General features: G+C 48.3%; 1 long non-coding RNA gene across 1 annotated transcript; it reads left to right on the top strand.

The window, feature by feature from the left end:
* Positions 1-1,927: 1,927 nt before the first annotated feature.
* LOC307224720 lies at positions 1,928-3,363 on the top strand. Its single transcript, XR_013842719.1, has 2 exons — positions 1,928-1,971; positions 2,921-3,363. It is a non-coding gene; the product is annotated as an uncharacterized lncRNA (long non-coding RNA).
* Positions 3,364-8,507: the final 5,144 nt, after the last annotated feature.

Below are 8,507 nucleotides of genomic sequence, written 5' to 3'. Positions count from 1 at the left end.
CTCTTTTTGTGGACTCTTGCCCTCCTCCATCTTAGGAAAGTAATTTGTGATTTTGCTTTGTCTTCGTCTTTTACCAGGGCCCGGGGGGCTAATTGCCGAGTCAGGCAGTATACCCAACTCCTTATATGTTCTTCTAGTGAAAACCATGGTAAAAGTTGTCTTGATATAGAGAGAGGGCAGTTTACCCCAGGTGCGAGTGTCTTAAATTGGGGGGCAAGTGGGGATATCAATCTATATTCCCACCTGCTCTCTGCAGGAGCTTCCTGATGTGCTCATCAACAGCTGCAGTCTATTTCTCTGTTTTGAGTTCTCTGCTTTTAGATCTTGGTGATTGTCCTAAGCCTATAGTTTCACCTCAATCATGCGACCAGCGCTGTTTCGCAAATGCTGCAACCTAGTCGGAATATGATAATAAAACAATGCTGCGAAAGGGGCAGCAATCCCCTTTCTTTATTAAAAACTATTGCAACAGGACACCCACCCACCACACGGGAGAAGCAGGAAGAAGCCCGCAAGACGAATGCCTCGTAAGACGAAAAACTCGCAAGACGAAAGAGTTTTTCGTTTTTTGAGATGCTTCGCAAGACGAGTTTCCCTATGGGCTTGCTTCGCAAGAAGAAAACGTCTTGCAAGTTTGTTTCCTTTTTCTTAAAACCGTTAATACCCAGGGTGCATTGCTGGAAGAGGTGCAGTTGCGACTTGACTTCGAGGAGCAGCTCATAGCATGCGGTGTGGTAGCCTTTTTTGAGGTTTTTGAAGACTTGGTGGTTTTTGAAGCTTTTCCAAAACTTCTTTTGCAGCCATTTGGTAAGTTAAACTTTTAAAACTTTTTTGGGGGGGTTTGGATTTGGGGTTGGGGTGTTTGGAATTCAAGGACTTGGTGTTGGGGAGGGGTTTGCAAGAATCTGGAAGCTTGTGTGTGTTTTTTCTGCATTTTTATGATTTTTTGTGACCATTGGGCCACTCTGCTCTTGTTAAAAAAAAAGATTTCTGGGTTTGAATTTCTGTGTGGTGGGTGGCTGGGGGAATAGTTGGGGAGGGGTTTGCAAGAATCTGGAAGCCTGTGTGTTTTCTAGGAGGTTTGGTGCTTTTGAATTTTTTGGATGTGAAGCACTGATTATTATTTTTGGGGGGGGGGGGGTTTGCGAAGGTAGGAGCTGTGCTGCCATGGGGCCCAAGAAGACTGCTGCTGCAGAGGCCGGCGAGAGGAAGAAGGAGAAGGTTACGCTGGAAATGAAGAAGGAGATCATCCGGAAGCACGACGGTGGAATGCGTGTGACAGACCTCGCCAGGGAGTATGGGAGGAATCCATCGACCATCGGGACCATCCTGAAGATGAGGGAGAAGATCCTTGCGACTGATGCAGTCAAGGGAGTCACCAGGATCGTGAAGAACCACCCAGCTGTTCTGGAGGAGGTGGAGAAGTTCATAGAATCATAGAATCATAGAATCATAGAGTTGGAAGAGACCCACAAGGGCCATCGAGTCCAACCCCCTGCCAAGCAGGAAACACCATCAGAGCACTCCTGACATATGGTTGTCAAGCCTCTGCTTAAAGACCTCCAAAGAAGGAGACTCCACCACACTCCTTGGCAGCAAATTCCACTGTCGAACAGCTCTTACTGTCAGGAAGTTCTTCCTAATGTTTAGGTGGAATCTTCTTTCTTGTAGTTTGGAACCATTGCTCCGTGTCCGCTTCTCTGGAGCAGCAGAAAACAACCTTTCTCCCTACTCTATGTGACATCCTTTTATATATTTGAACATGGCTATCATGAGTTGCTGCTCATCTGGTTAGAAGAGAAGCAGCGTGCAGGGGACACAGTGACTGAGGCCGTCATTTGTGAGAAGGCCAAAGCCTTGCACGCAGACCTCGTCTGGCAACAGCCAGGAACCTCAGGCGAGCCAGAAGTCTTCAAGGCAAGCAGAGGCTGGTTTGACCGGTTCAAGACGAGATCTGGAATCCACAGCGTGGTCAGGCGTGGAGAGGCTACCAGTTCTGATGTTCCTGCAGCTGAAGACTTTGCAGCGGAGTTCTTGGAGGTTGTGAAGACGGAGGGCTACGTTCCACAGCAGGTCTTCAACTGCGACGAGACCGGGCTGTTTTGGAAGAGGATGCCCAAAAGGACTTTCATCACTCAGGAGGAGGCCAAGTTGCCTGGCCACAAGCCCATGAAGGACCGTCTGACCCTGCTCTTCTGTGCCAATGCAAGCAGCGACCTGAAGATCAAGCCCCTGCTGGTGTACCACTCGGAGAACCCACGGGCCTTCAAGAGACACAAGATCGACAAGGAGCAGCTGAGTGTCATGTGGCGATCCAACAGTAAGGCTTGGGTCACACGTGTGCTGTTTGTGGACTGGGTCAATCTTGCTTTTGGCCCTGCTGTCAAACAGTACCTGCTGGACAACGACCTGCCGCTGAAGGCTTTGCTTCTGATGGACAATGCTCCTGCTCATCCTAAAGGCCTTGAGGAGGACTTGTTGGAGGAGTTCAGCTTCATCAACATCATGTTCCTGCCGCCTAACACCACGCCACTGCTCCAGCCGATGGATCAGCAGCTAATCACCAATTTCAAAAAAACTCTACACCAAGGAGCTTTTCAGGCGATGCTTCGAGGTGACTGATTGCACCACCATCACCCTGCGGGAATTCTGGAAGGACCACTTCGACATCGTCACCTGCTTGAAGATGATCACCACGGCCTGGAACGGGATCAGCCAGAGAAATTTGAATTGCGCTTGGCACAGCCTTTGGCCAGACTGTGTGGCACCAAGTGACTCTGATGCACCAGAGTCAACAGTGGTGCAGGACATTGTTTCCTTGGGGAGGACCATGGGCCTGGAGGTCACAGAGGAGGACGTCAGCGAGCTGGTGGAGGAGCACGACCACGAGCTGACCACCCAGGAGCTGGTCGAACTGCAGGCAGAGGCTGCGCAGGAGTGGGCCTCGCTGGAAGAGGAGGAAGCAACTGAGGAATGGCTGTCCTCCAAAGAACTGAGGGACATTTGCCAGAAGTGGAAAGATGTGCAGGCTTTTGCACAGCGGCACCACCCTGACAAGGACCTGGCACATGACCTTGCGAACACTTTTGATACGAGGGTCATGTCGTCTTTCAGGGAGGTGCTGAAAAGGCAGATGAAGCAGCAGACCATGGACAGGTTCTTCAGCAAGAAGCAAAGAGTGGAAGAGGAACCTTCTTCGAGTGGTCCCCCAGAGTCTTAGAAAATGTACTGTACACTTTGTTGATTTTTAAATGTTTTTCTGTCATGTTTAGAAACTTAATTTATTGTTCCTTCAATTTTTGAAATGCTCTTTACAGTATATGTGACTTTAAAGAGCACTTAATAAACTCTTTTTGTACCAAATTTGGCTTTGTTTGGACTTTTTTTGACCATAGGAACGCATTAATTGATTTTCAATGCATTCCTATGGGAATCTGTGCTTCGCAAGACGAAAAATTCACTAGACGAAAAAACTCGCGGAACGAATTAATTTTGACTTGCGAGGCACCACTGTATTCTGCAGCAGAATAAAGATAGGAAAAACTGTGATGAAGTGTTTTGTGGGGACATTTGCAGGAGTGATTGTGTTGATTTTGGTAGTCAGGGGCAGGGTGGAGGTGTATGGTGTGGGTGACACTGTGGTCTAAACCACTGAGCCTCTTGGGCTTGCTGATTAGAAGGTCAGCGGTGTGAATCTCTGCAATGGAGTGAGCTCCCATTGCTCTGTCCCAGCTCTTGCCAACCTAGCAGTTCAAAAGCACACCAGCGCAAGTAGATAAATAGGTACCACTGCAACGGGAAGGTAAACGGCATGTCCGTGTGCTCTGGCTTCCATCACGGTTTTCCATTGTGCCAGAAGCGGTTTAGTCCTGCTGGCCACATGACCCGGAAAGCTGTCCGTGGACAAACACCAGCTCCCTAGTCCTGAAAGCGAGATGAGCGCCACAATCCCATAGTCGCCTTTGACTGGACTTAACTGTCCAAGGGTCCTTTACCTTTACCTTTTTACCGTATGATGTCTGCTAGAGGGGCAATCGCCCCACACCTTTACATAAATTCCAGTAACACCACAGAGGGAGACTCCCTGGATTCTTCAGCTTCCTCTTGACCCCCTTCCTCTGCTTGAGCCTCGGAGTCTGACCTGCTCTCTGCTCCCCCAAAGCCCTGTTGCCCCTTCAGCATCCAGCCCCTCCTGCCACCATCTTCTCCCTGCACCCTCTGAGCCTTCCTCCTCTGGGGGTTCCCTTGGGGGTTCCTCTGCCCACGGCTCCTCTTTGCCCAGCCAGTCCCTGACACCTGCTTTGTTTCCAGGGAGATCTGAGGACACGGCTATTGAATGAGGCTTCCCCAGGATTTCCTCATGGGGAGGCCAGGTGATGTGGCAAGCAGGTTTAGGGCTTGAAACCTCCCAGTGCAACCTGAATTTGCTGGCATGTGGCTGAATCCCACCAGAGGACCCGGAGAACTTGTCCTGTGGCACCAGGAATGCCTCCTGTCTGTTGTTCTCCTGAGCGGCCACACTTGCTTTGGCAAAAGCCCAGCAGGAGGGAGGTGAGGCCCCCCCCCCGCATTCAGCTGGGGAGGGGCTCGCTCAAATGAGAAAAGCAAATTGCCTTTTTACGTTTGCAACATGTTGAAATCCGCATCCGAAATGTCAAGTTTTTTTCCAAATGCTGTTCTTCTGAAGTTTAATTTAGAAAGGGCTCTTTAGAAAGCTCCCAGGTGAAAAAAACGTTAAGGATCACCTTGACAAACTCCACCCTGTCTCTCTCTCCCCCCCCCCCCCCCCCGCATTCACAGCAGCACAGAGACCTGCCAGCATCCATAATTGGGAATGTACTTTTAAAAATGGAATCAGGAAGAAATAAAAGCAAATCACCGCAAGTAAATGTACTCGAGAAAGAGCGTTTTCCAGGGGTTTATATTTCTCTGAAATCTGTTTCAGCTCCAGACAAGATGACCCGGGGGGCAAACTGGAAGCGGCTTGCGCAAATCCATGTAATGACAGGAGCTTTTTTTCTGTTTTGCCTTAATGAAAAGCAGCCTGGGGAGGCTGCAGTCGGGAGGGGAGGGTGAAGGGGTCTGCATGTCTGCTTAGCCCATGGGTAAGGCAAACTAAGGCCCAGGGTCCGGATCCGGCCCAATAGCCTTCTCAATCAGGAATCGGTGTGTTTTACATGAGTAGAATGTGTCCTTTTATTTAACATGCACCTCTGGGTTATTTGTGGAGCCTGCCTGGTGTTTTTACATGAGTAGAATATCCTTTTGTTTAAAATGCATCTCTGGGTTATTTGTGGGGCATAGGAATTTGTTCATTTTTTTTTCCAAAATATAGTCCGGCCCGCCACAAGGTCTTATATAGCCCTTATATAGACTTTTGCAATTGCCCACCCTGTAGAATAGAATCATAGAGTTGGAAGAGACCACAAGGGCCATCGAGTCCAACCCCCTGCCAAGCAGGAAACTGTAGCCCAAGACCACCCCCCAATACATCATCCATTCATCACAGAGGGGGTGGTCTACAGCAGAAATCCTGTCTGGCAGGAAACCTGTTAATGGGTATACCTGGACAGCCTGGCCATTATAAACAATTCCTGAGTCCAGGTCACAGGCTCACCCTATTCATACCCAAATGTGCCCTTAAAGGCAGGATTTGAGAACACAGAGACAATGGGGAGGCTTTTCCCATTTCCATCCAAACTGCAGAGGAATATCTGAGGTCACTGAAAGAGTCAAAATAGCTTTAGGACTGTTTTCCTATACTGTTTCAGACATGTGGTTTACCGGTATATATGTATGTGTTTGCCTGGTACATTTATTTTATATCTTAGACTTTATAATTCTCATAACAGCAGCAAATGTTGGCCCAAGTTGGGGGTGGGGGGCTGTACAGAGTGAGCAGGACACATGCTCACAGTTTTGCTGCTGGAGGGTCAGGACCCTTGAAGAACCCTTAATTCAGGCCTTTTGGGAAAATGAGCAATGGCAGCTCTCAAAAGCGCAGGGATTTTGCGATGACCTGGCAGCCTGTTTAATGTCCCTTGCCAGCCCAGACACAGGCAAGCCTTAGCAGGTCAGGCCAGCTGATTTATGGTGGGTGTGCAGAAACCCAGGTCCTTCTGAGGCATCTAATCATAAGCCTGCATTTTTATCAAGCTTATATTTTGATCAGGGCCTGTATCTTAAAATGAGCTTAAAGATTTTCAAATGTTCATGCCAGGCAGAAGAGCAGCTGCCTAAGAACCTTGGCAATGTTTTTCCTCCTAGACAAGGGGCCCCCCTGATTTATAGCAGAAAACAATTCTCAAAGTCAAAGGGAATTACAGGCTGACAGCCAAGGTTACACTGACCCTACATATTACAGAAGATAAAAAAAGCAGAGATAAACATAATTAAGAGTGGGTAAATAGTAAAATAAAACCATGTACCTCCCATTAAACTTGAGCCATATTTTCCTAAGGTTCAAAGGTCAAGAGCAATGGAAAAGCATCTAGCTGGCAGAAAGGAAGAGAGTATTTTGGGAAGTCTTTTTCTAAAGTTGTTTCTTTCTTAAACTGAGATCCTTTTAAGATTTCTTTTCCTTTTAAAAGGTTATTTATGTTATGTATTAAATATATTGGCTTAAATGTAATTATGCAAAGGAATTAGAAACTAAGAAATGTTAAATCCTTATGCTAGATTCTTATTTCATATAGTTGGAAGAGATCACAGGGGCCATCAGCCACCAGCCCAGCCCCCCTTGCCAAGCAGGAAACATCATTAGAGCATTTCTCAAGCTTTTGTTTAGAGACCTCCAAAGGAAGATCTTTCAATGATGATCCTTGACATCTGTTTAAGATAAAAATTTAAGATTAACCATCTGTTTTGGAGGGCAATAGGGCGAGGTGAGCTGGTAATTAAGGTTCCTTGTTGAGACACATGTAAGATATATTACTACTTATTTGTCATTTATAGATAGAAGAATATATAGCTTTTTGTTTCCCATAAAAGGACAGAAGGAAATGGGTGTATCTTTTGTGATTGGTTCTAGCAAACAGCCAATAGGAATTTTAACCAGGCTGATTGGACAGAGGCAGCCACAGGAGGAGCAAGGGGGCTGGATTAAAGAAATATAAGTGCTGGCCAGAATGGCAGGAGGCCAGGCCAGAGCTTGGTAACCATATACCACTGTGCCTCTCATTTATTTGTCTGACAAATAAATTATTATTTTAATTTCTCTATTGCTGCGTTGAATATTTCATTCCAACTAAGCGTTAACCACAAGCAGGGTGCTACACTTCTCGTGAGGGAGTGTTTTCCTCGGCTGGGCGAGAGCAGCAGTCGCCCAGAAGGAGGGGGCCAGAGCACCTCGAACCAGGGAGGCCCTATCAGCCGTGCTGTTCTCTGAGGCCAAGAGGGTGGGGCAGCCTAGCCGGTGGATGCCTGCTGGCGCCCCCTCCCCTTTTGCTGACGCGTGCACACACACACACACGCATCCAGGGGCACGGAGGCGAATCGGAGAACAAACAGCTGGCTCCGGCTGCCAAGGTCCCTGAACATCTCAGCCGCCTGGAACACTCCCATATGCTGCCAGGGAGAGCCCCCCCCCTCCCCTGGGCACAGTTCAGCAACAGGGAGAGAAGTTTGTCCATGAAGCTGAAATGTGGGGAGGTTCGGGATGAAGAAAAGAAAGTTCTTCAAAACGGACCTGTGCTCTGATTTAGGCATACAGGGATTTGCTTTATACTATGGATTATTTTTGTTGTTGTTTAGTGGTGTCCGCCTCTTCATGACTCCCTGGATCAGAGCATGCCAGGCACTCCTGTCTTCCACTGCCTCACACAGTTTGGTCAAGCTCATGCTGGTCTCTTCGAGAACACTGTCCAAGCATCTCATCCTCTGTCGTCCCCTTCTCCTTCCAAGCCCACCTTCTATGATTCTGTGATCTTGGAAGGTGCTGGGAAAGGTCTTCCTTGCAGGTTCTTTGTTGTTGTTGTTCTTTAGTCATTTAGTCGTGTCCGACTCTTGGTGACCCCCTGGACAAGAGCACGCCAGGCACTCCTGTCTTCCACTGCCTCCCTCATGTTTGTAGCTTCGAGAACACTGTCCCACCATCTCGTCCTCTGTCTTCCCCTTCTCCTTGTGCCCTCCATCTTTCCCAACATCAGGGTCTTTTCCAGGGAGTCATCTCTTCTCAGGAGGTGGCCAAAGTATTGGAGCCTCAGCTTCACGATCTGTCCCTCCAGTGAGCACTCAGGGCTGATTTCCTTCAGAATGGAGAGGTTGGATCTTCTTGCAGTCCATGGGACTCTCAAGGGTCTTGTTGTTGTTGTTTAGTCGTTTAGTCGTGTCCGACTCTTCGTGACCCCATGGACCAGAGAACGCCAGGCACTCCTGTCCTACACTGCCCCCCGCAGCTTGGTCAGACTCATGCTGGTAACCTCGAAAACACTATCCAACCATCTCGTCCTCTGTCGCCCCCTTCTCCTTGTGCCCTCCATCTTTCCCAACATCAGGGTCTTCTCCAG

The sequence above is a fragment of the Podarcis cretensis genome (genome assembly GCF_951804945.1).
Source record: "Podarcis cretensis genome assembly, chromosome: 10".
NCBI lineage: Eukaryota > Metazoa > Chordata > Lepidosauria > Squamata > Lacertidae > Podarcis > Podarcis cretensis.
The sequence above is the reverse complement of the archived record's forward strand: the minus strand, read 5'-3'. Positions and strand labels throughout refer to the sequence as shown.